Consider the following 3640-nt stretch of genomic DNA (forward strand, 5'->3'; position numbering starts at 1 on the left):
TTCATACAGTAGCAGAGGATACAGATAATTCTGCTGCAGAAGTTACTGCAACTATGCAAATTCTGATTACGTTGTTGTTCAACATTCATTTTGAAGAGGGTCAATGACATCACAGGGTGATGTTTTGCCAGTCAACTGGATCTAAATGAGGCAGAGTTGCCCAAAGTCATCAGCCTCACTATTTCTTCCAGAGTCATTGAAGTCCAGTGACAGGACAAAAATCAGGATGACTGGTGGTGATGCAGTAGCTGACCTTGGCATCTTCAATGTTTGACCAAGCTCTAGGAACTCCACAGCAGCTGCTACAGCCACTTTCATGACTTTTGGAACAAATTATTCTCATCTGCCCATTCTTCTGGGGAAGGGTAGACATCCCTCTAACTCCTGGATGGGTTTAAGGTCTGTAAGTTATTCTCATCATGGTTTAGCCTATCTGCTGAGATGGTTTTAATGGGCTGTGGCCCACAGCACATGCTACAGCTTCTTGGAGCTACGGGTGCAAGTTGAATGAAGTGTGGACACCAAAGGTAGATGAGCAGCCCTCACACCAGAGGAGCTAGTCCTCACTGAACATGCACCCCATAAACCTGGATTATGTAGAATGCATAGTAATGAATTACAGTCTTTCTCATTACATTTTGCTCCTTCTTTTACATGGAGAATCAAGATATTAGTTATTATTTCTATTTCAGTGATACAAAAACACTGGAAGGCTATGGCCTCTATCTAGAGCATGGAAGAAACTCCCTTCCAAGGAATTATTTCTCCACCACGAGAGATTGAAGTCCTTTGGAATATCCATAAGGCAAAGAGCTCAGATGACTCGCCAGAGGTCACATAGCTAGCATGTGTTTTAGGCTGTATTTGAACTGAGGTTTTCTGGGCCCTAAGAGTGTCACTTTATTTACTAAGCCATCCATGCTGCCTTTATATTTCAGTTATACTGGGCATGTTATTTTACCTTGAAAATATTAATTTGAATGGAGTTTAAGTTATATTGTACATTAAAAGGCACATTGTACATGTGCAGGAATAAAAACCAGGGATTTAGCCCATAACCTATAACATTTATAGCTACTTTATTTATATTTTGCTAGATATGACCTTGAATTCCAAAAGGCTTCTTTTGAGCTTAGTTAGAACATAAAAGGCTCTATAAGCATTCTATTACTTGGCCTTGATCTTGGGAACATTAAAGTGGGAATTTAGGGCAAGTAAAAAGGATGAATAAAATTATCTTAACTACATACTAGAAAATGTCTCCAGTTACTTTAGGACTCCCAATTTACTTCCATATGCTGCCATCTCAACTTTTGACCTAGGATCCATTAAGTTCACTTGTAACTTGTGCTATTAAAAGTTACTGAGCTGATAATAGCCCAGAAATATTTTCTGCCATGTTTTTCTAGCTTTTCAAGGTAGTCTTGGATTTGGGTTATTTGTACTTTTAAAAGTTCACTTCTTATCACCATATGCTGCATGCTGACGTTCTATGTGTATACTGCTACTTGTCCATGACACTCCTTCACTGGACTGGGCTACTAAGCTCCTCATGGTACTTTCTCCCAAACTTCTACTCCAATGCTGAGGAAGAGGAAGATGGTAGCTATTACTTGTTACACTGGTTCACCTGGCTACTGTAATACCTCTAACACATTCTGTTACAGTCTCTGGTTTTTGGTGGAATTTGCGTCAGGGCCTAGTACATGGCCATGTTCCCTTCACACTAAATATTCATTTGCCTAAGATAAAAAAGAATAGACCAGTTTTTATAGCTTAAAAGTCAGTAACACCTCACCAAACCCTTAGTCATCCATGACCTGATAGTGGCTCCCCAAAGTTTCCATACGGATGGTTTAAAAACAGGAAGAAAATATTTGTGCATGCTTCAAAGGCTGCTACCCAGTGCTGTTATACTGTTCTTTTTGTTAAATATTTGTGGTTTTGAGAAAATAAGTCAGGGTGCATTTTGAGCTCACTGTCTATATTACCAATCCTCAGAAGTTCCCTGAGGTCCCAGAGACTGGAGCATTACCTTCCTGTTGTGAGTCTTTTCCAGTCCTGTACTGTAATCTCTGAAAATCCATGGGGTAAAAATCTCACATAAGCAAAAATTGCAATTACCTTTATACAGAATTATTCAGATTCAGCAAGCAAAGACCATTTTTCAAAGCATATCAGAGATGACTGTTTTTCTAGTGTTTGTAAAATTTCTGTCTTGGTACTTGCAAAGGCCTTTTGCAAAAAAAAAAGGCAATAAAGAAAAAAGGAAAAGACAATCAAACTTCCTGTGACAGAGGGAAAGTCTGGTTTCCATAAAACTAATTGGGTTTTCTGATGGGAATTAGGGATCAGAAATTGACTATTCAGACTCAGGTGAAAAGACAAATCAATATAGTTTGTAGTTGTGTAGAAAAACTTGCCCACTGTCAGCAGGGGACCCAAGGGCACTTGTCTTCTCCATCTTCTTTTACAGGATTACTCTGATCTGGTTTAAGTAAAATACCAAGTGCTACCACAGTCTAGTTCTGGGTCTGGAGGTAGAGTGGGATTGGAGAATTAATCTTCTGCTTTTTCCACTTAGTTCTCTACCCCCTCTCTGTTCTGAACTTATAGTCTGAGGCTAATCTTGGAAAATTCCCCAAGATCCCTGAAACAATATTGTTGTTTACCAATTGTTCTTAGGATTCCTGAATCACATAAGGAATCTGAGTGGAAGTTTGAACAAAACATCTCTAGATGTCCCAATCATACATGGGGCACATTAACAACATAGGCTACCCAAATCTCTACAATATACTGTAGCAGCAAGTACACTAGCATATCCAGGATGTCTGCTAGCACAGGTTCTATGATCTGCTTTTCTAATGGAAAGCAACTCAAAAGGGATTAACAATCTTATTTTAATGAAACATATATCATTTACCTAGTTCAGGGGGGAAAGTCAGCACCCAGAACTTCAGAGACTACAAACAGAAGTTATAAGTAGACAAAAATACAGACAGAGGAAATAACTCAATTCAGCAAACCAACAGACAGGGCTTCTAGCTGTCTGACCATTACATTCATACAGTTAATTACCAGAGAGAGAAGCACCAACATCTGGGATTTCAAAGCCTGGGGGCTCAGTGGCTGCCTAGATTCTCATCTGGCCAAATCACACAACTCTTCCCAAAGTGAGCCCCAAAGCAATGCCTCATCTTAGAGGTATATATAGCCTTTTCCAGGGTCAGAGAATATCACAATCCTCCTGACCCATGTGACTACAAAGCAACAAAAGTTGTTCCTTCCTGAAAAACAAGCCTCCTACCACAGGCTCCATGTGACCACATTCAGCCAATATTAGGGGCAGAGTTTATTTGCAAATCAGTAAAGGTCCTCCTATTCACCTAAACCCATTAAGGGGCAGGGAAGATCTTCAAATTCCCATTCCCATTACATATACTTAGAGAAATCCAACTGGAGTGGAAGGATGGAGTTCTACCCTCACCCCAATGATCCAACCAAGAGACTAGAAGCAAATCAATTTGAAAAGATAATATAACTTTTGGCTATTGAATGAAAGACAAACGGTGCCATACAGGAAACATCTCATGATTGTTTGAGAAGATCAAGTCACACCTTTTGGGTTATGAGTAAA

The sequence above is a fragment of the Petaurus breviceps genome, unplaced genomic scaffold, assembly GCF_028583685.1.
Source record: "Petaurus breviceps papuanus isolate PSGF00001 unplaced genomic scaffold, PetGlider_PUasm1.0 688, whole genome shotgun sequence".
NCBI lineage: Eukaryota > Metazoa > Chordata > Mammalia > Diprotodontia > Petauridae > Petaurus > Petaurus breviceps.